This window comes from Bufo bufo, chromosome 3 (genome assembly GCF_905171765.1).
Source record: "Bufo bufo chromosome 3, aBufBuf1.1, whole genome shotgun sequence".
Classification (NCBI taxonomy): domain Eukaryota; kingdom Metazoa; phylum Chordata; class Amphibia; order Anura; family Bufonidae; genus Bufo; species Bufo bufo.
In genome coordinates, this window is record NC_053391.1 from 127,825,482 (window position 1) to 127,850,628 (window position 25,147).

At 43.0% G+C, this 25,147-nt stretch overlaps 1 long non-coding RNA gene across 1 annotated transcript; it reads right to left on the minus strand.

Annotated features, from left to right (window-relative positions):
* Positions 1-406: 406 nt before the first annotated feature.
* On the minus strand, positions 407-17,486 carry LOC120996501. Its single transcript, XR_005777794.1, has 3 exons — positions 17,475-17,486; positions 4,868-4,872; positions 407-516 (listed from the first exon to the last, which is right to left on the minus strand). It is a non-coding gene; the product is annotated as an uncharacterized LOC120996501 (long non-coding RNA).
* Positions 17,487-25,147: the final 7,661 nt, after the last annotated feature.

A 25,147-nucleotide genomic window follows, 5' to 3' on the forward strand; every position in this document is an offset into this window, starting at 1 on the left:
GAGTATGTGCAAATAAAAATTTTAACCAAACATCATCGGAGCTTCACTATTGCAGAAGCCACTTGTATTCACAGAAACCTCTAGGAAAAGAAATCGAAGGAAAAAAACAGTAGATTCACCTGGGGTATATCTGAATTAAGTCCGTGGGCAGATCCTGCGTGATTGCATGGGAACGTGGATCTCCGTTAGAATAAAAACAACTATCTACGGAGAGATTATATACACGCCTTGGTTGACATAGCGCTGTGTAAGTATAATCTGTGCAGTGCAGGTTAACTAACCGTACGGACTTACACTATCTTAACTTTTATCAGTTGCAGTATATCCATATATAGGATATTTGCAGCCCTCGGTTCTCTTTCAAAAGGGAGAAGGAAGAAGGAAAAATTGTTTGCATACTGGCCTTGATGATATGCGCGGTCCGAACTCTATATTTATACCTGTTTAAAGCGTGACTGACCCCACAACACTTTTCGGACCTGCAGCATAGCATTGTTGCGGACTGGTGATTAATTTCTTTTATATTGTACTAAAGACTACCAGCAGTAGATTTTGCACCTGGAGTCTTAACATCAGCTCAACACTAGACAGTCTGAGTGCAAATACAATAAGGTGTGTGTGTGCATCAGGTTGCAGTTCTGTGTCAGTGACCATCGGTTGCAATGATGGCCAGTATCACAAGGCGCAAAGCTAAGGAGATGGCTGATGCTATGAATATTGGAGGGAAGGACACAGTCCAGATGAGGGGCCAAGAGGAGGTGGAAGGCAGCTTTCTTCAAGGCAGGGGGGAGCACAGCCAAAAGAGCCAGTTGCCGACGGTCAGGCCACTCTCCCCCAGCCAGACAGGCTCTGCTGCTCTCCTACAAGCTGCCCTGGACCTAGCTATGGGCGGAGGACTTTTCGCTGCTGAACAAAGATTGGGACTTGAACACCTTCTTGTTGTCGTTTGAGATGGCCTGTCAAAAGTGCCAGTTGCCGGATCAATGGGTCCGATTCCTAATGTGGCTTTCAGGGGAAAAAGCCCTGGAAATCTTCGGAAACCTGCCCAGCGAGACCATCCTGAGCTATGAGGATATCAAGCAGGCGCTGATCCGGCAGTGCAACCTGACTCCTGAGACGTACCGGAAGAAGCTCCGGAGTTTGCAGTGGGGTCCTACCCAGAGCTGGGCCGATCACATGTAGGCCTTGCTTAGAGCAGTCAACCAATGGACCTGTGGATTGGAGCTCACCACTGTCCAGCAGCTGAAGGAGCTCATTTCCACGGAGTAGTTTTTGTGGGATTGCCCGCAGGACCTCCAGCAGTACCTATGTGACCAGAAGCCAAAGGGGCCTCCGCAACAGCAACCCTGCCCAATGAGTACACCAACAACAGGACTTCCGAGGTCCGGAAGCCTGTTGGCTGTAGAGGGGGTAATATGCACGCTTTACCTGCTGCCCCTGCCCCTAGGCCCAAGTGGGCACGGGCCCCTGCTTCACTTTCCACGTCGGTGGGGGAACCATGACTTTGCCACCTGTGTAAGCAGCCAGGACACTTCAAGGCCATGTATCCCCAGCGCCCGCAGGGCGCCCGGTATTTAACAATCCAATGCTCTCAACATTAATGGGAGCATCAAGTATTTATGCACCCAGCTGGGTACGACAGATGACCTCCTGAATTACCATTATCAGGAAGGTGATACAGTTGAATACTTCTGTGGGCACAGGAGCCTTAAAGCTTCCTACCCCGCCATTCACCCCACCTGGCCCTGCATTGCATATGGTATGGCTGAGCCTGCCTACTTGTGTTGCTCCCACCTTCTGTCAATTTGGATGGGCCACTTTAAGTTGCCAGTCCACCGCTGGTCGAGGAGTAAGGGAGGTCAGGGTATCCTCAAATATCCCTGCCAGTGTATTGCTGGGGACGAAATTGGGGCAGCTTGTGTCTATGTATGTGGCCTCTGACACCCCAAGGTCCGATTCCCCAGAATGTGATATAATGTCCACCCCTGTTGGTACTGATAATGTACATAACATGCCTGGTGATGGTGATGTGGGGGATGTAATGTATGCCTCTTCCCTTAGCAGGGAAGGGGTCATTCATGCCAGCTATGCTGAGGCCCCAGGGTGTGGCCAGCAAGCATGCTGGAACATGTTGTACTCAGGTGTGGTTACTGAGGGGACAATAACGGGGCAGACAGCTGCGGAGGAGAAGGATGCAAATGAGGTCAGGGCTGTCCCAGGATAAGTAGGGCTCCCAGGTAAGGCCTTAGTGCAGGGTTCCTCCACAACCAGGATGTCAGAGAGCCAGGTAAGTCCATCTGGACTGGCGACTTGGTCGGAAGCTGAGGTGAAGCAGACTCTACCAGCGGTGGCAGTGGCGGTGTTAGCAGCTGATGCCAGCCTTAACTCTCTCAAGGAGCAGGCTACACAGCCTCGCTCGGACTCAGACCTCGAGCGGGTAGTCTGGGACCAAGGGTGGCTATACCGGATCACGGTCCAGCAGGGCTCACTGGAGGCGAGGCCTAGAGACCGACAGCTAGTGGTATCCTATCTGTTCAGGGCGGAGTTGTTGCAGGTTGTGCATGAGATTCCGTTGGCTTGACACCTAGGGGTCACTAAGACAAAGGCCAGATTAGCACAGCATTTCTACTGGCTAAAGATGGGGGCCGATGTGGGTGCCTACTGCCGTTCGTGTGACACCTGCCAGAGGGTGTGGAAGGCTGGGCCGCGTCCCAAAGCCCCACTGCTAACTCTTCTCATCATTGAAGAGCCTTTCAGGAGGGTGGCTGTGGATCTGATTGGACCGCTGTCCGTTCCCAGCAGCTCTGGGAAACGCTTCATATTGACAGTAGTAGACTATGCCACCCGGTATCCGGAAGCGGGCCACCGCCTTGCTGGAGATTTTCTCCACAGTAGGCTTTCCCCAGGAAATGATCACCAATCGGGGGAACTAGTTCATGTCACAATTGATGAAGTCCCTCTGTAGGCAGACGCAGGTGCAACATCTGATGACCAGCCCGTACCACCTACAGACCAACGGTGTAAATGTTTTAATGGCACCCTGAGGCAGATGTTTAAGATGTTGGTCGACTTCCATGGGCATGACTAGGAGCGGTATTGCCCCCACCTGCTGTTTACCTACCGGGAGGTCCCACAGGCCTCCACAGGGTTCTCCACCTTTAAGCTCCTGTACGGGTGATGTGTGCGGGGGGCCCTGGCTCTGGTGAAAGAGGCCTGGGAGGGAGATGTAGCCACCCCTGGAGTGTCGGTCGTCGAGTATGTAATGCGCTTCCGGGACAAGATGCAAGCCTTGTCACAGCTGATGCATGATAATATAAGCCCAGGTCGATTAGAAGCAATGGTATGACCAGAACACTTGTGAGAGGACCTACCAGGTGGTGGGTCAAAAGGTATGGGTACTGGTCTCCGTACCTCAGGACAAGCTTTAGGCGGTCTGGGAAGGCCCGTACCTTGTGCACCAGTGGCTCAACGCCGTCACGTACCTAGTAACCCTGGACCTCGCACGGGAACGGCGGAAGGCCTTCCACGTGAACATGATGAAGGCACATCATGAGAGGGAGGCATGTGCTCTCCCTGTATGCAACCTTCAAGAAGAGGGAGAGGAGGAGACCCTCCTGGACATGCTCGCCCAGGTTAAGGCTAGTGTTGATAGCGAATATTCTAATCGCTAATTTTTATCGTGAATATCGGCACTTCGAGAATTCGCGAAGATGTAGAATATAGTGCTATATATTCATGATCGCAAATATTTTAGATTTTTTTTTCCATCAGTAACTTCCCTTCTTGCTTGTGAGCCAACGAGAAGGCTGCAGTATCTTTGTCAGAGCTTAGTAACATCCCTAGCAACCAATAGGAAAGTTGCCTACCACTTACTTTATAAGAAACACCCCAGCAGCCATTTTCTTCAGTTTTTTGCAGTTCTGAGAGAGAGAGAGAGAGAGAGAGAGAGAGAGAGTGAGCAGTAACATTGCTGTGCTCTGTGCTTTGCTGAGTCATCTGGATCCTTATTCAATTACATTAGATAGTTAGTTAGTTAGTTAGCTAGCTCATATATAAAATACAAATAGTTAGTGGGAGATAGTCAGTGTAGGTTAGATAGTTATATAGTGTAGCTGATAGGTTACAGTGCAGGGTGTTAGGTAGTGTGATAGTAATTACTGTTTCTCTGCTCTGCTGTCCATTAGTGTAGTGCGCGAATATTCGAATCGCAAATTTTAATCACGAATATCACCACTTCAAGAATTCGCAAACATTTAGAATATAATGCTATATATTAGTGTTCGCAAATATTCTAGATATTTTTTTTTCATCAGTAACCTCCCTTCTTTCTTGTGGGCCAATGAGGAGGCTGCAATGTCTTTGTCTGAGCTTAGCAACATCCCTAGCAACCAATAGTAAAGTTGCCTACCCCTTACTATATAAGAACCTCCCCAGCAGCCATTTTCTGTAGTTTTATGGAGTTCTGAGAGAGACAGCAGTGTCATTGCTGTGCTCTGTGCTTTACTGTTTAATTACATTAGATAGTTAGTTAGTTAGCTTATATACAGTATATAATACAGATAGTTAGTGGGAGATAGTCGGTGTAGGTTAGATCGCGATATAGTGTAGCTGATAGGTTCCAGTGCAGGGTGTTAGGTAGTGTAATAGGTTCTGCTGTCCATATATACTGTACATGCTACACACATAGTGCTGTCATGTCACATGTTCACAACAATACTTAGTGCACCAATCAGTAATATGTAGTCAGACCTGCTAAAATGTGATGTTGCACGTATTGGGCAAAAATATGCGCATTATTAATTGCTGATTTGCACAATAGCTAATATATTTGCATATAAAGCTATTGTGATGTTTTTCCATGCCAAACATTTTCTCCAGTCTCAGGAAACTTCTAGCAGCTTGAAAAATGCAGCAACAGTGACCCATGCCTGTATTGCGCGCAATACGCAGTGCGATGGCGTGGACGCGCTGGGAGATGGCGCCGTACATCATGGTGGTTTCGCGCCCGTTGGGTTGGAGCACAGGTGTCCACAATCCAGGTACTTTTTCCACTAATGTCACCAGTATATATACCCTGCTATCTCATATTTCCATACCTCCTGACGAAGCCGCTGAGGTGAAACACGTGTCGAAGTCTTGTGCTTAGGGTCACCATATCTCTTTGGGCTCTGTCATGTCTTCAGGTACGTCCTGTGTCAGGTGTATCTATTAAGACACCGCTATATTCACTGTTATATATCATATCAATATTAGGCCTATGTTCATTGTTCAGGCCGTATATTTACCATCATTTTGTTGTGCTATAGACTAGGCTGTGGATACAATTGTTGTCTATGGTTGCCAAGGATGCAGGCTGTGGATCTCACTAACACCCTGGGAATTTCCCGTATATTACTGTATCACGCAACATATTCCCCCATTGGGGTGTCTATATTATACACCATCTGTGGTACATATATGGGAGTTTGTGAGACACAGCAGCTGACCTGGTACCTGGCGAGTGCTTATCAGCCTTGTGGGGATACATGACAGTCCAGTAGATTATATGCCCTTCGCTTCTCTGTATACTTTTTTCCATCTTGCCTTTTTCTGCATATTTTAATATACAATAAAAATTGATACGATTTTGGATATATTATTTCCACTGGCTTTTTTTGTTATGACATTGGATGTTATTCCAGGTGTAATGTGCTGTCAATTATAAACAGAGAGGTTTTTTGTAGGTTCAAAAGTATTATATATATTTCTAGGTAATACCTCATATATGGATTTTAGAAAACGTTACAAGGATTGGTTGTCACAACTGGGAACGGTTTTTGGAGAAAAATCGGCACAGGATACAGAGAAATGTCATAGCAAGGAGTTGAAGTATAAGATCAGAGAGTCACTTAGGAGACGAACGAAGTTGTGGTGGAATAAAGCTGCATTAGAAAATTAACTCAATAAGAGTATTGTGCCACAGGGGTTGTGTGTTCAGATATTTCCAACTCTAGAAGGTGAAGACCCCACCTTTATGAGTAGGTGGGAAGACACTTTGACGAAGTGCTCACAGACTCTGATTGAGTTACTGATTGGAGCGGATCGTAGAGCATTGGAGATCGTGGAGAAGGATATTGACAGCCATAAGGAGAGTATCCAACAGCTCCTTACCAAGAAGGAATTGGAAGGGTTTGATAAAAGGCTGGAAAAAGACCTGGCTAAGTGGGAAAGAGAAATACAATCCATCAAATCAAAGAAATTTCAGAGAGATTTGAATGTTTACCAACAAAACAAGGTATTTAGGTGGCAGAGAAATACTACAAGGCCAGAATCGCACTCACGCTCCCAAACAATAACATCATCGATATCAGAGGAGGAATGAGGAGCATCTTTTTTAGATGGGTGCTCGGCGCTCGGCCATCGGACGAGGACCGGACTTGGAAAAAGCAGGCTACAACCTGCGCACCCCTGCACAAAAGAGGAAATACAGAAACGGGAATGGCAGAGGGAAGAGATCAAGGAATTAAAGGTAATCAATCTCTCTGATATTCAGTTAATCTTACCACAGCAGCAGGTGTTACAGAAGGGTCTATTCTTCTCTCCAGTAGGTAAATTTTATTACTTCGAAACCATTAAAGATTTTAAGTTATTTGCCCACAAACTCCTTTTCAAAAAATATTTTGGTCATGGTCAAGAGATGGCCCTCCTAACATCACCACCTGAGAGGCAAGCATTAAGGGACCTGGAGTCCCTATTGGAGGACCAGTTTGAAATTGAGACCAGCAGACTCACCGTACATCTGCACCGGCGCTCACGGACATTCCCCCCCAAATCCTTGTGCCCGGCAGTGGATGTCTTTGTGAAGTTGGTCAAACGCAATCTAACTGAAGGAACCGCATATATTAGGGTATACAATTTGACCAAAATAGAGAGACAGGCACTAAGAGAACTACAGGAGTTCAGGGAAGTGGTTATCAAACCAGCAGATAAGGGCGGTAATGTCATGATATGGCCGGTGCAGATGTACGGGAAGGAGGCTTTTCGTCAGCTAAATAACAAACAATGTTACAGTAGAATTGAAAGAGACCCCACGTTTCTCTACAAGAGGGAGTTAGATGAGATCTTGTTGGAGGCGCAAGACCAAGGCATTATCAGTCTGAAAATGATGGAGGGATTGATGGTGGAATTTCCCATCAAACCAACACTGTACTTACTCCCAAAGGTCCATAAAAATCAGATCAACCCCCCAGGACGACCCTATCGTGTCGGGGATTGGGGGCCTATGTGCCAATATGGGTAGATTTATAGAATTTTTTCTTAAAAAAAGTGTTGAGATCCTTCCATCATTTGTGAAAGAGACCACAGATATGCTGAGACGACTTAATGGCATTCATGTGGAGAAGGATGCATTCCTCGTCACTTGTGAAGTGGAGTCATTATACACGTCTATATACCATGACCAGGGAGTGCGAGCATCTATTTTTTTTCTATCTATGACCGACTATGATAACGATATGGTGAAATTTATTTTGGCCCTGCTCGAATTTATGTTAACCCATAATTATTTTCTTTTTAAGGACCGCCTCTTCCTACAGCTCTAGGGAACAGCAATGGGGGCGTCCTGTGCGCCCTCATATGCTAATTTGTTCCTGGGGCTGTGGGAAAGAGAGATAGTCCACAACACTTCAGGGTATGATGCCACACTCCTATGGTCTAGGTATATAGACAATATATTCTTCTTGTGGCAGGACTCTGAGCCTGCCCTAGAGGACTTCCTGGTGAGACTGTATGTCAATGATCGAAAGATCAAATTGACTTGGAAATATAGCCAGACCAAGGTTGAGTTCTTGGATATCATGATTGTGAAGGGATCTGATGGACTCATATCCACTAATCTTTTCAGAAAAACTACGGCTGTCAATTCCCTTTTCCACGCTTTCTCCTCACATCACCTGAAAACTATACAGGCGATACCAACAGGGCAATTCTTGAGAACACGTAGGATCTGCTCCAATGATATGCACTTCAAACAACAGGCGTCCCTCTTGACACAACGATTTTTGGAGAGAGGTTATCAACCAAACATGATTCGGCAAGGTTATGAAAGAGCAAAAAATACCACGAGAGACTCCTTGTTGGTAAGCAAAGTTAGACGAAAAGATGGTAGAGACTCAGGGGTGAGATTTATTACTCCATTTAACAAATGGCGATTTATCCAAAACATCTTACGCAAGCATTGGCTGGTCCTTCAAACTGATGGGGATCTGGCAGCTTGCTTGACCCCTTATCCTCAGATTACATGGAGGAGATCACGCAATTTACGTGATCTCCTTACTAGTAGTCATTATGTTGTACAAACAGCAGGAAATATTTTTGGTAGTAGGGGTCCTAGATGGGGATAATTTTCGTGCAGATCTTGTGTGGCATGCAAATATATGGTTCGTTCCACTGCTTTTTGTGACTCCTCTAGGAGAAAAAACTTTAAAATTGTCCATAACATTACATGTAACACAGAGGCAGTGGTATACCTGATTACATGCCCATGTAACCTTATTTATATTGGGATGACCACTCGGGCCCTTACGGTCCAGGTGTTGGAACATATAAGTAAGTACCATGCAGCCTCTGAGGTACTTGAGAAACATAGAAACATAGAATGTGTCGGCAGATAAGAACCATTTGGCCCATCTAGTCTGCCCAATATACTGAATACTATGGATAGCCCCCGGCCCTATCTTATATGAAGGATGGCCTTATGCCTATCCCATGCATGCTTAAACCCCTTCACTGTATTTGCAGCTACCACTTCTGCAGGAAGGCTATTCCATGCATCCACTACTCTCTCAGTAAAGTAATACTTCCTTATATTACTTTTAAACCTTTGCCCCTCTAATTTAAAACTGTGTCCTCTTGTGGTAGTTTTTCTTCTTTTAAATATGCTCTCTTCCTTTACCGAGTTGATTCCCTTTATGTATTTAAAAGTTTCTATCATATCCCCTCTGTCTCTTCTTTCTTCCAAGCTATACATATTAAGGTCCTTTAACCTTTCCTGGTAAGTTTTATCCTGCAATCCATGTACTAGTTTAGTAGCTCTTCTCTGAACTCTCTCTAGAGTATCTATATCCTTCTGGAGATATGGCCTCCAGTACTGCGCACAATACTCCAAGTGAGGTCTCACCAGTGTTCTGTACAGCAGCATAAGCACTTCACTCTTTCTACTGCTTATACCTCTCCCTATACATCCAAGCATTCTGCTGGCATTTCGTGCTGCTCTATTACATTGTCTTCCCACCTTTAAGTCTTCTGAAATAATTACTCCTAAATCCCTTTCCTCAGATACTGAGGTCAGGACTGTGTCAAATATTCTATATTCTGCCCTTGGGTTTTTACGCCCCAGGTGCATTATCTTGCACTTATCCACATTAAATTTCAGTTTCCAGAGTTCTGACCATTCTTCTAGTTTTCCTAAATCCTTTTCCATTTGGCGTTTCCCTCCAGGAACATCAACCCTGTTACATATCTTTGTGTCATCAGCAAAAAGACAAACCTTACCAGCGAGGCCTTTTGCAATATCACTTATGAAGATATTAAACAAAATCGGTCCCAGTACAGATCCCTGTGGAACCCCACTGGTAACATTACCTTGTTTTGAATGTTCTCCATTGACTACAACCCTCTGTTGAAAGACCTTGATACATTGCAAGCAGTTCCACGGCATTTCCGTAGGCATCATGCATCGGACCCACTGGGCCTGAAAGTTAGAGGCATAGACAAAATTAACTTGGGGTCCAGGGGCGGGAATATTAAACAAGCCCTGCTCCGTAGAGAAACTAGATGGATAGTTATCCTGGACACCATAGCCCCGCATGGTCTCAATGAGTCTAACAGCTTCTCCTCCTTCCTATAAGAATAGCGTGAATTTTAACTGCAGGGTATAGTATTTTTAATATGTATTACTCTTTATATAATTTTGCTTCTTTTCCTTTTTCGAGACTATCATTCTACTTCTTTACGTGGGATAAGGTGGAAATGGATCCAATAAGTGGCTATGGGAAGATGACTCTTGAACAAAACAAAGAAGATCTGGAATCGATAAGAACACATATACATGTGGACGTATCATACTAATGATTGCCTAGATTGGATGGGTCTCTTCCCTTATTTGTCTTTAGGGGATTCTTGTTTACCTTTATAGAATTATTTAGGGGGAAACCATCTGTATATATTAGTAGGTCACCGCCATATAGATATGATGGATAGTGACTTGTATGTCAATGATGACCTTTATAAGTGATGGGTCATGAGTGCCATAGTTGACTGCATGAATGTATATTTGGTTGTGGTTTTGTCCTTGTCCCTACCTGAACCGGCCACTACCCCAACTGTTTAAAGAGATATCTTGACACGTGCAGGATCACCTCTGGCACTCTTGTCCTACTTTTGACACTATATGCACTTTATACTATTATGTACTGGGTTTATGTTTGGCACTGGTATTTTATTATTAAAACTGTATGCACTTTCTATTACTATGTACTGAGCTTATCTTTGGTACCAGTATCTTATTATTGACACTATATGCAGTTAACTTGTTTGGGTCCATGAGACCCAGTACATTATGAATTATATTATGAATTATGTAATGTTAATATGGATTATGTGGTAAATCACAATTTTTATGTATTTTTGTTCTTTTTGTATCTTATTTTATATTCTCTTTTATTTTTTTATATTTATTATTATTTATATTTATTATTATTTTTATTTAATTTGCTTATATGTTATACCATCATTAAGATATGACTAGTATAACATCATCATGTAAAATAATTGTATAATCTAATCATGTGCAATAATTAATTAATTATAATTCTTTTAATTCACTTGTTTTGCTTTGATTGGACATAGCAATCATGTGGATATAGGCATTGTCACTGGATAATTTCTCATATGGATAGATTGTATAATAAGTGTTGTATTTTTCATCCCATTATATACTGATAAGTATGGTAATTCCTATACTGTCAGGCTAGTTGGCCTTATTCAATAGTGTAAAATGTGGGCCTAATATGGATTATTCTTATACAGTAATATTGAGTTACCCCCGAATTGTATTAGAAAACCCTGAGATTTAGCTATAGCCATTATCCCAACAGGAGCCGCTTTACCAACAGGTAGGAGCTTGCGGGTCAAATGAGTTCCACTGAATCGCAATTCCACGCATGCACTGCCCGGCTCCATCTCGACATGCTCCTATACGTCATTACGCACTGTGCATGCGCAGTGCGATGGTATGGACGCGCTGGGAGATGGCGCAGTACATCATGGTGGTTTCGCGCCCGTTGGGTTGGAGCACAGGTGTCCACAATCCAGGTACTTTTTCCACTAATGTCACCAGTATATATACCCTGCTATCTCGAATTTCCATACCTCCTGACAAAGCCGCTGAGCTGAAACGTGCGTTGAGGTCTTGCACTTAGGGTCACCGTATCTCTTTGGGCTCTGTCATGTCTTCAGGTACGTCCTGTGTCAGGTATGTATATTAAGACACCGCTATATTCACTGTTATATATCACATCAATATTAGGCCTATGTTTATTGTTCAGGCCGTATATTTACCATCATTGTGTTGTGCTATAGACTAGGCTGTGGATACAATTGTTGTCTATGGTTGCTAAGGACGCAGGCTGTGGATCTCACTAACACCCTGGGAATTTCCCGTATATTACTGTATCATGCAACATATTCCCCCATTGGGGTGTCTATATTATACACCCTCTGTGGTACATGTATGGGAGTTTGTGAGACACAGCAGCTGACCTGGTACCTGGCGAGTGCTTATCAGCCTTGTGGGGATACATGACAGTCCAGTAGATTATATGCCCTTCGCTTCTCTGTATACTTTTTTCCATCTTGCCTTTTTCTACATATTTTAATATACAATAAAAATTTATACGATTTTGGATATCTCCACTGGCTTTTGTTGTTATGACATTGGATGTTATTCCAGGTGGAATGTTGTGCTGTCAGTTATAGACAGAGAGGTTTTTTGTAGGTTCAAAAACAACCCATTTTGTACCTGAGTCAGAAGCTCCCGCCGAGGGAGGTGGCCTACCCCACGATGGAGAAGTGTTTCCTGGAAATTGTCTGGGCACTGCAACGTTTGCAGCCTTACTTGTACAGGCACCACTTCACTGTGGAGATGGACCACAACCCCCTCAGCTGGTTAAACACCGTGTCAGGAATTAATTTTGAGGCTGCTACTCTGGAGCCTAGCTCTCCAGCAGTATCACTTTACCATTCGCCACAGGAAGGGCTGTGACCACAGGAACACCGACGGGTTATCTTAGCAAGGAGAGGATGTAGATGGGCGCACAGGGGAACACAGGAATGTACTGCCCCCTAGCACCCTCTAAAGGGGGGAGGTGTGAGGAATGTGGAATCATGATCTAATTCCAGCCATTTGCTGTCAGATAGCAGAGGGAGTAAACTCCACAGAGGGCCTGGCTTCAAAGCAGACCACATATTTGCAGTTCACACCTCAGTCAGCCACAATGGCAACTCAAGCCTTTCTGGCAGGATGAATGCCGGTGGGGGGGTCATCTGAACAAAAAGATCCAACAGACATCATGGAACCAGGGGTTCAGAAGGAATTAGGAATTGCCCGTCCGTCACAGGCTTAAACCAGTTACAGATCTGCGACCCTGGGGCCAAAAAGGACATTCACCTGGTTGTAGTTTGGGGGTAGGATGCCAGGAAGGGGAGATACAGAGATCTCCCAGCAGAAACCTAATAACGGAGCCATGTTTGGTCTCCACCTGTAGCCGGAACCCAGGCAGGTCTGTTGGTCCCAGAACCATCTCCCTGGAGCTATGGGCCATAATGTATTGTGGGTCTTTGGCTACCAGGACAAGGAAGGGAGGGTGGACTCCTACCAGAGGGAGAGAGGGGAGTGACCGACTACAGGTGAAAAGGCCCATGCAGGCCAAAGACCATAGAAACATAGAAACATAAAATCTGTCGGCAGATAAGAACCATTTGGCCCATCTAGTCTGCCCAATATACTGAATACTATGGATAGCCCCTGGCCCTATCTTATATGAAGGATGGCCTTATGCCTATCCCATGCATGCTTAAACTCCTTCACTGTATTTGCAGCTACCACTTCTGCAGGAAGGCTATTCCATGCATCCACTACTCTCTCAGTAAAGTAATACTTCCTGATATTACTTTTAAACCTTTGCCCTCATATTTAAAACTATGTCCTCTTGTAGCAGTTTTTCTTTTAAATATTCTCTCCTCTTTTACCTTGTTGATTCCCTTTATGTATTTAAAAGTTTCTATCATATCCCCTCTGTCTCGTCTTTCTTCCAAGCTATACATGTTAAGGTCCTTTGATCTTTCCTGGTAAGTTTTATCTTTCAATCCATGTACCAGTTTAGTAGCTCTTCTCTGAACTCTCTCCAAAGTATCAATATCCTTCTGGAGATATGGTCTCCAGTACTGAGCACAATACTCCAAATGAGGTCTCACTAGTGCTCTGTAGAGCAGCATGAGCACCTCCCTCTTTCTACTGGTAATTCCTCTCCCTATACACCCAAGCATTCTTCTAGCATTTCCTGCTGCTCTATGACATTGTCTGCCTACCTTTAAGTCTTCTGAAATAATGGCCCCTAAATCCCTTTCCTCAGATACTGAGGTTAGGACTGTATCACTGATTTTATATTCTGCTCTTGGGTTTTTATGCCCCAGGTGCATTATCTTGCACTTATCAACATTACATTTTAGTTGCCAGATTTTTGACCATTCCTCTAGTTTTCCTAAATTCTTTTCCATTTAGTGTATCCCTCCAGGAACATCAACCCTGTTACAAATCTTTGTGTCATCAGCAAAAAGACACACCTTACCATCGAGGCCTTCTGCAATTTCGCTGATAAAGATATTAAACAATATGGGTCCCAGAACAGATCCCTGAGGTACCCCACTGGTAACAAGACCTTGGTCTGAATATACTCCATTGACTACAACCCTCTGTTGCCTGTCCCTCAGCCACTGCCTAATCCATTCAACAATATGGGAGTCCAAGCCCAAAGACTGCAATTTATTGATAAGCCTGCTATGTGGGACAGTATCAAAGTCTAGATAAGCAATGTCTACTGCACCTCCTCCATCTATTATTTTAGTCACCCAATCAAAAAAATCAATAAGATTAGTTTGACATGATCTCCCTGAAGTAAACCCATGATGTTTTTCATCTTTCAATCCATGGGATTTCAGATGTTCCACAATCCTCTCCTTAAGTATGGTTTCCATTAGTTTCCCCACTATTGATGTCAGGCTTACTGGCCTATAGTCACCCGATTCCTCCCTACTACCTTTCTTGTGAATGGGCACAACGTTTGCTAATTTCCAATCTTCTGGGACGACTCCTGTTGCCAGTGATTGGTTAAATAAATCTGTTAATGGTTTTGCTAGTTCACTGCTGAGCTCTTTTAATTGCTTTGGGTATATCCCATCAGGCCCCTGTGTCTTATTTGTATTAATTTTAGACAGCTGACTTAGAACCTCTTCCTCTGTAAAGACACATGCATCAAAAGATTCATTAGTCTTCTTTCCTAACTGAGGTCCTTTCCCTTCATTTTCCTTTGTAAAAACTGAACAGAAGTATTCATTGAGGCAGTCAGCTAGTTCTTTATCTTCTTCCATATACCTTCCTTCTTTTGTTTTTAATTTGGTAATTCCTTGTTTTAGTTTCCTTTTTTCATTTATGTATCTGAAGAATGCCTTATCGCCTTTTTTTCCTGACTGAGCTAATTTCTCTTCTGCCTGTGCTTTAGAGGCTCAACTTGTTTGGCCTCTCTCTGCCTAATCTTATAAATTTGCCTGTCATCCTCGTTTTTCATTTTTTTTTATAATTCCTAAATGCTATCTTTTTGTTTTTAATGATTTTGGCCACTTCTGCTGAGTACCACAGTGGTCTCTTCCTTTTTTTGCTTTTACTGACAAGCCTAATGCAATTTTCTGTTGCCTTCAATAGTGCCACTTTTAAGTAGTCCCATTTCTCCTGGACTCCAATGAAACTGTTCCAATCTGATAGGAACTCGTATACCACTAATCTAATTTTAGAAAAGTCAGTCTTTCTAAAATCTAAAACTTTTGTTTTTGTGTGGTGTGACTGTACTTATAGTAAACCACACTTTCCCCTACAGTAATATCATATACCAAATTCCCATTTGTGAATACTAAATCTAAAATGGCCTCCTTCCAGGTTGGCTCCTCAACTACTTGCTGTAGAGATAATCCCAGTAGGGAATTTAGAATATCTGTACTCCTGGCAGAACTAGCTATTTTGGTTTTCCAGTTTACATCAGGAAGATTGAAGTCTCCCATAATGATAACTTCCCCCTTCAATGTCATTTTAGCTATTTCCTCCACTAGTAGATCATCTAATTCTTTGACTTGGCTAGGTGGTCTATATATCACACCTACACAAGTTACCTTATGATTATCAAGCTGCAAGGTAACCCAAACTGACTCTAAATTGTTCTCGCTAACTTGTATCAAATTAGATTTTATGCTATATCTTTAGGGGTTCACATTGAGTAATATGTTTGGAGGGACTGCAGACAAACTGCTGACATCACTGCCCCCATGTGACTACACCTAAAAGATTAAAGCAACCCAGACATCATCATAACTCAAAGGACTACTCATCCCCCTGGTAACTGACTCTTGCTCTGTTTAATTATGTTGTATCATACCACCTATATTTGCGCATCCGACCACTGTATATATTCTCTGTGTGTATCGTGTATTGCATAGTGTGCCCTTAAGGAAATTAAATATATATAATTTAATCTTGTGTTGTTCTTGTATCTCGATCCACGAATTCCCACATCCGTGTTTCGGCATAGTTATACGCTACTGCGGGTTGGTTTCTATCCCTATATAATCCTGTTAGCAGACCGGGCTTATATCAAATGAGGAACTGGTGGCCGTCTACCAGGCTGGAAAAGCTCTGTTTCACTGGAGCAGTGAAAAGGCTCTCTCAGCTTGTAAGGATTATGAGCGAGTGTAAAGATACGCCGGAGGCCGCAGGGACCACCCTCTCTCACTCCCCGTGCCTCCCTGTGCCCGTGTGGGCAGGAGGTGTCTGTGTAAACTGTACTAAGCTGAGCTTATGTGCTCCCAGGGAGGGCGTAACATCAACTCTTGGAAACCAGTGACGAAACCATATTTCATGGGCTCGACATAGATGACGTCAGGTGTGGCCGCTGGGTGCGGGATTCATCACATATCCCTTTAATATTTTTAAAACAGGTCTCCATTATCATTTTCAGTAAGTGTCATTAAAGAATATTCTACATCTGCTTCTGACTAATGTGAATGCTTATCACGCATCTGGAAATGTTAGAGAAATGAAGCTGTGCCTGGTACACCCAGGTAACTTATTATCTAAGATAAACATGGGATGGTGGGAATCGGAGCACTATTAAACCTCATGCTTATTGTGTATTGAGTAGCATAGCCTGGACACTTTCTTGAATCAAGTTACTTTATGTAAGCACTACTTGTAGACACTGAAAATATAGTATTTAATAGAATTGTAGAAATGATGGAAAGCCAATGTTTGCTTTATGTTGTTCTGGTTGACTAGCTTTATAACATTCTGATGAAGAACAATGCAAGTGCTACAACTGACATTTGAAGCCCTCCCTATTATCATAATCTTCAACACAGACACAAATGCTCCACATATGGGAGTTAGTGAAGCTAGCATTTAGAACAGTGCAGTGTATTCTGTCCTCCATTTGCCATGCGTCTTGATGTACTGTGAGTGTTCCAAAATTTAGATTTAATTGAATCCTAAGGGGACTAATTTTAACTTTACAAAAGGGTTAACAGTAGTGTTGATCGAGCGCCAAAGTACTCGTGTGCTCGTGTGCTCTTGCTGAACACATCGGTATGCTCGTGTGTTCTACCGAGCACCTGAGCACAATGGAAGTCAATGAGAGAACCCAGGCACCCCCTGCTCGGAAGAGAAGAAGGTGTCTGGTTCACAAAAAAAGGTTAGAAATTGATGGAAACCCCATCAAAATGGTTTGGAAACAGCATTAGGAGGATTGCTGCATGCGTATTGGACTCCTATTATCTATGACATACAATAAACAACCACACAAAGGGTATATACCAAAAGCCAAGTATATGCAAGCCATCAATCTATCCATGAGACAGATGACAGGCTTAGTCAGCATACCTTACAATGGCAGCCTTGCGCACTATGAGACATTCCAAACCAGCTCTCATCTGACTGAGAGCCAGTAAGCCTCAAAGTTACTTCAGATCTGGGTGGCTTGGGTGGACCTGCGCTCAGTTTTCTCATGTAAAAACGAATTTGCATAAACATGGGCATATGGGAAAGACATGCAAATGAGGAGACTCGGCCTTGTTTTCCAGCTGAAAAACCATTTGCGTGGAAAATTCATGATCTACACTACTCATGAACAGCGCCATCTATTGGTTTCATAGACCTTATGACAAGAGTAATAGTGTTGTCATAAGACTATGAAACCAATAGATGGCACTGTTCATGAATCATGAACAGCACCATCTATTGGTTTCATAGTCTTATGACAAGAGTAATAGTATTGTCACAAGACTATGAAACCAATAGATGGCGCTTTTCATGAGAATATACCATCGGATCTGAGTTTTCACGATCTCCGGATGCTGCTGCCACCTACAAGCTATTTCACCTTGCCACTCTGTGGTCTCCTCATGCTGCTGCCATCTCCACACTATGTCACCTTGCCACTATGTGGTCTCTTCATGCTGCTACCTCCACACTATGTCACCTTGCCACTCTGTGGTCTCCTGATGCTGCTGCCACCTCCACACTCTGTCATTGTGCCACTCTCTGGTCTCCTGATGCTGCTACCACCTCCAAACGATGTCACCATGCCATTCTGTGGTCTCCTCATGCTGCTGCCACCTCTACACTATGTCACCTTACAACTCTGTGGTCTCCTGATGCTGCTACCACTTCCACACTATGTCAATTTGCCACTCTGTGGTCTCCTGATGCTGCTGCCACCTCCCCACTATGTCATTGGGCCACTCTGTGGTCTCCTGATGCTGCTGCTACCTCAACACTATGTCACCTTGACACTATGTGGTCTCCTGATGCTGCGGCTACCACAACACTATGTCACCTTGCCACTCTGTGACCTGCTCATGCTGCTGCTGCCACCTCCACACTCTGTAATTGTGCCAATCTGTGGTCTCCTGATGCTGCCGCTACCTCCACACTATGTCACTTTGCCACTCTGTGGTCTCCTGATGCTGCTGCCACCTCCACACTATGTCATTGGGCACTCTGTGGTCTCTTGATGCTGCTGCCACCTCCATACTATGTCACCTTGCCACTCTGTGGTTTCCGATGCTGCTGTTACCTCCACACTATGTCACCTTGCCACTCTGCAGTCTCCTGATGCTGCTGCCACCTCAACACTGTCACCTTGCCACTCTGTGGCCTCATCATTCTGCTGCTGCAACCTCCACACTCTGTTATTGTGCCACTCTGTGGTCTCCTGATGCTGCTGCTGCTACCTCCACACTATGTCACCTTGCCACTCTGTGGTCTTCTGATGCTGCTGCCACCTCCACACTATGTCACCTTGCCACTCTGTGGTCTCCTGATGCTGCTGCCACCGCCACACTATGTCATTGGGCCACTGTGGACTTCTCATGCTGTTCCCACACTCCCCACTCCATGTCTGGGCCACTATTTTGCCTTTTTGGCCTGGTTGACATCATCATTTATTTGACCCTTCTTCTGATATGTCATAAGGAAGGAAAAATGAGACACACAACAGATCCTGTCTGTGTAGCAGCTGTAAGGCCTGTATGGTCCCATCAGAATTGGCTTATGATTTGGTAGCCAAAAGCAGGAGTGGGTACAAAACACAGAAGACATGCAAATATTCCATTCACGTGTCATCTCTGTTTTGGATCCTCTCCTGTTTTCTTTTTTGGCATTAGCAATACTGATGGATTACTGACCAAATGCTGACCGAGTGAAGGTGGATGCTTAACAGACAGGATCCGTTTTTTGGGGGGTTATTGTTCTGACGGATCAGAGGAAGGGCAAAAAAATCTGTGATGTCAACACAAACTTACTGCTGACACCCTCTCTACTCTGTCAGGGGGGCTCTACTTGTATAAGCGTTTAATAGAACAGGTTCTGTAGACAGCCATGTGGAATCAGCTGACTATGGTTTAAAAGAAGTGCATTCTTTCACGCTATAATAGGATCTTGGGCCTCTGCACAGTTCTTTATACCTGACTCTAACACCGTCCTGTAAGGCTGACTTCACACTTGAGTTATTTGGTCAGTTTTAGCTCAACGCTTGTCATCTGCGTGCCATACTGATTCACAGTATTGTTTCACTACCACAGCAGACTCACTATGTGTGTTGCTGCAGTGCACAGTGTTCCACACCACTATACAGGGTCTCTGCAGCCAGGAAATAGCAGTTTTGTAATGCGATTCGCCACAAAATAATTCAAATCAAATTGTTTTGGAAAATCCAACGAACCAACCGAATAATATTTTGGAGAAATTCGCTCATCTCTAGTCATTAGGTTTGGACATCATTAACCACCACCATTATAGCTATACATGGTGTTAAAGAGGTTATCCAACATTTTTTCAAACCTCAGAGTGGCCGGACCATGGTGGGGAACATAGTTACCCGATCCCTGCTGCTGGGTTGCAGCTCTATTGCTCCACCACTGGCTCTGAAGCTCCTGTCTCTCTTGCCATCAACATCCTCCCACCGGGTCACGTGCTGTGTGGATAACAGGCCACACATGCCCTCTTGTCAACAGGATGTTGATGCTGAGAGAGACGGGTGTTGCAGAGTCAGTGGTGGAGCAATGGAGCGGGAGAACCAGGTAAGTAGAACCACTACCCCGAGTCTAGCCATTCTGTGAGGTCTGAAAAAATGTTGGATAGCCCTTTGACATGTTAGAAAAGATGTCCATGTATAATATGAGTGAAGAACCTTATTGTTGCCTGAACAATATACAGATGAAGCTGTGAGATGTTGACTTGGGTTGAATTTACTTTAACCCAATTAATTTCAACTATGGTGTCTGAGTCTCTGGGGCTAAATGTGAGGAACTGTCAGAGCACTATGGAAAGGGTGTACATGGTATGGTAAGCCTACAAGCAAAACGCCTTCTGTTAAGTTAAAATCAATGACAGTCAACCATGTCTAAATGTGACCTGTTAAAATTTATTTTGTTTCCAGAAAGTTGTCTACATTTGCGTATTAACACAAATCGAGTGGACAATAATATTGTAACTACATGGTATTATACTCTTTCAGTACCCTATACAATTCCAGGGAATATTTTACCCCTTTAAAATAGTTGAATTCCTATAAAACTTGGATCATAAATAAAGCTGAAATATGCCAACACGGAGGTTTCAGTCCTTTACAGAACATGATATCCTGTCACTGTCCTACCAATCTGTTCCCTTTACTGTGATAAGAAGCTTGGCAAGCTTTTGAGAAATGATGTCGGGGAATAATGAATGAAAAACTATAAATAGCCAGACTGTGATCACATGAAAGTGCTCTGCAGACTTATATACTGGCAGAGCGAAGGTCAATTGGTTCATAAAAAGTCCCCAGAAATCATAGGTGTGGTTATTTACGGGAGCTCATACATTATTGGTTAGAATATATGAATTTTTTCAGCTATCCATCCAGGCTGCTTACCATACAGAACAGTGTAGAGATTACTGCTCTGGACCATATGTCTGCTTAAGTGCTGATATTAAACGGGTCAATATTTCATGGGCTTCCTGGCAGGACTAGTGAGAATTTCTTGTTTTTTTAAGGTGTCAGTGCAATACAACTTTGACTGTTAATAATGGATATGATGTGCTGTTAATACCTATAAAACCAGCCAAAGTCAAAGGGGAGTCATTTATTTTCCCTGAAAGGAAATATATTACAAATTCCACAACTTGTATGTCTATTATATCAATAAAGCAGACAATATAATGTCATTCTATAAATGATATATTTTTAGCTTTATATAATGAATATGCTGCTTGTAAATAGAATATACACCTATTGATAGGCAACCCCATATAACTTGGAGCTCAGTTTTTGTACCAGATCCATCTAAATATTTGGAATTCTGATTTGTGTCAGAAGCAATTATTGGGGGAGATTTACAATTTAAGACTCACATTTCTATCACAGTTTTAGTAAAAAGTGCATTGGAGTAAGATGCGCAGGCATCATAAGAAATGTAGCGCATCTTCTGGTTGGCTGTGAACATGAAACTAGAAGCTGGAGTAAATCTCAGCTATAATTTATGCAGGTTTCTGGTTTAAATCATGGCAAATATGGCAAGCTGTGAAAAGCCATGCCCTCCTGCTGAGCCACACACCCTTTGTAACTACTTTTGAATAGAAGCTCAAAAAGTCACAAATTATAATGCAAACATGGCATGCACTATAAATTATAAATTATACTATTATTGTAGTGTAAAAAGCATTGAGAAATCCCTAGTGTTATGTCCATGTGGAAAGCCACCAGTAATCATGTGGTCACAATTAGGTATGCATTTCTTGGAGGACAGCAGAATTATATTTAACGTCTAAACAAACCCAGTGACATAAAGTCGTCATGGATAATTTTTAATTTTTTACTTCTTTATTTTTTTTTTTAAAAGATGTTGCCCTTATAACAAATTTTCCCAGTAGTCTAAACATCATGATAAGCCAGTTCTTGATATGAAGTTTATAAGGCAATATGCCCTGAAGTCCTCATATGTGGAGTCCAGACTAAAGATGAGCGAATCGAATCTGACAAAGTGGAATTCGATCCGAATTTCAGGAAAAATTTGATTCACAACTAATGCAAATTTCCTCGCGCTTCGTGGTCATGAATCACAATTTTTCCTAAAATTGTGGCTACAAAGGTGGCTACACTTGTAAGGACATGGGGCAAGGAACTCTGGGAAGGCAGGCTGACCCACAATGCCATGCATGCAGCCAATCAGCAGACAGCCAGCCCTGTGATGTCACAGCCCTATAAATACAGCGGCCATCTTAGAGTCAGACATTTTCAAGCGTTCTAAGTGCAGGGACAGACGTGAGAAGGTGCTAGGGACAGCAATTGAAAAAACCTCATAGTGAAAAAATAACTAAAAAAACTATTTATAAGTAAAGTTGAGCAAACCCGAACTGTAAAGTTCGTACCGAACTTTAGGGTGTTTTCGGCACCCGTACCCGAACCCGAACATTTACGTAAAAGTTCGGGTTCGGTGTTCGGCGATTTTTATGGCGCTTTTTGAAAGGGTGCAAAGCAGTCAATCAACAAGCGTCATACTACTTGCCCCAAAAGGCCATCACAGCCATGCCTACTATTGGCATGGCTGTGATTGGCCAACTGCAGCATGTGACCCAGCCTCTATTTAAGCTGGAGTCACATAGCGCCGCCCGTCACTCTGCTCGGATTAGTGTAGGGAGAGGCTGCAGCTGCTGTGAGGGAGAGATCAGGGAGAAATCTTATGAAGATTCAGAACTGCTTCTTTACTCAGCGATCTACAGCAAATGTGTTTTGTTGGTGCAGTGCACAATTTATTTAAGCCTGCCATGAGCCAACTACTACTGAAAACAAACTTTTTTTCCTTCAGTTAATCAATATCAATATATAATTTGCAGCCATTTTATGCAATGATAGCGCACCAGCACAGGCTATCTGCAAGTCCAGAAATACAGCTTTTTGCTTACTGGGGTGAAAAAAACATCTGTTTCATATAGTGCACATCTGGGATTAGACGTGCATAAGTGAGTGTCACATTTAGGCCAGAAATACGGCTTTGTGCTTACTGGGGTGAAAAAAATACATCTGTTTCATATACTGCACATCTGGGAATAGACGTGCATAAGTGATTGTCACATTTAGGCCAGAAATACAGCTTTTTGGTTACTGGGGTGAAAAAAACCCATCTGTTTCATATAGTGCACATCTGGGAATAGACGTTCATAAGTGATTGTCACATTTAGGCCAGAAATACAGCTTTTTGGTTACTTGGGTGAAAAAAAAAACCATTTGTTTCATATAGTGCACATCTGAGATTAGACGTGCATAAGTGATTGTCACATTTAGGCCAGAAATACAACTTTTTGTTTAGTGGGGTGAAAAAAATACATCTGTTTCATATAGTGCACATCTGGGATTAGACGTGCATAAGTGAGTGTCACATTTAGGCCAGAAATACAGCTTTTTGCTTACTGGGGTGAAAAAATACATCTGTTTCATATACTGCACATCTGGGATTAGACGTGCATCAGTGATTGTCACATTTAGGCCAGAAATACAGCTTTTTGTTTGGTGGGGTGAAAAAAAAAAACATCTGTTTCATATAGTGCACATCTGGGATTAGATGGGCATAAGTGAGTGTCACATTTAGGCCAGACATATGGCTTTGTGCTTACTGGGGTGAAAAAAATACATCTGTTTCATATAGTGCACATCTGGGATTAGACGTGCATAAGTGAGTGTCACATTTAGGCCAGAAATACGGCTTTGTGCTTACTGAGGTGAAAAAAATACATCTGTTTCATATACTGCACATCTGGGATTACACGTGCATAAGTGATTGTCACATTTAGGCCAGAAATACAGCTTTTTGTTTAGTGGGGTGAAAAAAAAACATCTGTTTCATATAGTGCACATCTGGGATTAGACGTGCCTAAGTGACTGTCACATTTAGGCCAGAAATACGGCTTTGTGCTTACTAGGGTGAAAAAAAAAACATCTGTTTCATATAGTGCACATCTGGGATTAGACGTGCATAAGTGAGTGTCACATTTAGGCCAGAAATACAGCTTTTTGCTTACTGGGGTGAAAAAATACATCTGTTTCATATACTGCACATCTGGGATTAGACGTGCATCAGTGATTGTCACATTTAGGCCAGAAATACAGCTTTTTGTTTGGTGGGGTGAAAAAAAAACATCTGTTTCATATAATGCACATCTGAGATTAGATGTGCATAAGTGAGTGTCACATTTAGGCCAGAAATACAGCTTTTTGGTTACTGGGGTGAAAAAAAACCCATCTGTTTCATATAGTGCACATCTGGGATTAGACGTGCATAAGTGAGTGTCACATTTAAGCCAGAAATACAGCTTTTTGGTTACTGGGGTGAAAAAAAAACCATCTGTTTTATATAGTGCACATCTGGGATTAGACGTGCATAAGTGACTGTCACATTTAGGCCAGAAATACGGCTTTTTGCTTACTGGGGTGAAAAACCCCTCTAATATACTGCACATCTGGGATTTAACGTGCATAAGTGACTGTCACATTTAGGCCAGAAATACGGCTTAGACGTGCTTAAAGGGAACCTGTCACCGGTATTTTGGGTATAGAGCTGAGGACATGGGTTGCTAGATGGCCGCTAGCACATCCGCAATACCCAGTCCCCATAGCTCTGTGTGCTTTTATTGTGTAAAAAAAACAATTTGATACATATGCAAATTAACATAAAAGAGTCATATTTTACATGTGTGACCAGAGAAGAGTCATATTTTCAAGCTTTGACTCATCTCAGATTAATTTGCATATGTATCAAATCGGTTTTTATACACAATAAAAGCACACAGAGCTATGGGGACTGGGTATTGTGGATGTGCTAGCGGCCATCTAGCAACCCATGTCCTCAGCTCTATACCCAAAATCCTGGTGACAGGTTCCCTTTAAGTGACTGTCACAGTTAGGCCAGAAATACAGCTTTTTGGTTACTGGGGTATAAAAAAAACCCTCTGATATATACTGCACATCTGGGATTAGATGTGCTTAAGTGACTGTCACATTTAGGCCAGAAATACGGCTTTTTGGTTACTGGAGTGAAAAAACACTCTGATATACTGCACATCTGGGATTAGACGTGCATAAGTGACTGTCACATTAATGCCAGAAATCCGGCTTTGTGCTTACTGAGGTGAAAAACCCTCTGATATACTGCACATCTGGGATTAGATGTGCATAAGTTACTGTGAAATTTCGGCCACAAATACCGCTGTCATATAGAGTTAAAAAAAAAAATTGAGTGCAATACCCTACATCAGGGT